Source organism: Penaeus monodon, chromosome 31 (assembly GCF_015228065.2).
Source record: "Penaeus monodon isolate SGIC_2016 chromosome 31, NSTDA_Pmon_1, whole genome shotgun sequence".
In the NCBI taxonomy this organism is placed as follows: Eukaryota; Metazoa; Arthropoda; class Malacostraca; order Decapoda; family Penaeidae; genus Penaeus; species Penaeus monodon.
This window is the reverse complement of record NC_051416.1, coordinates 3,158,985-3,159,193: the sequence shown is the minus strand read 5'-3', so window position 1 is coordinate 3,159,193 and position 209 is coordinate 3,158,985.

The following is a 209-nucleotide window of genomic DNA, read 5'->3' as shown; positions in this document are numbered from 1 at the left end:
CTACATAACAACCCCCCCGAATATCCCCTGAAGATAGAGCGGCCCCTAAATACAGGCCTCGACTCTATAATGCAAAGAGCTATTCCGTGGTCTTTGTATCATCGTGTGTGCCTTCATTCTCTTTAGTTTTGTTCTCTTTGCCTGTCGTTGGAATAAGACGAGATTTGGGGATTCTGAGCTCACGGTGGAGTTGCCATAAGGTTCAATTT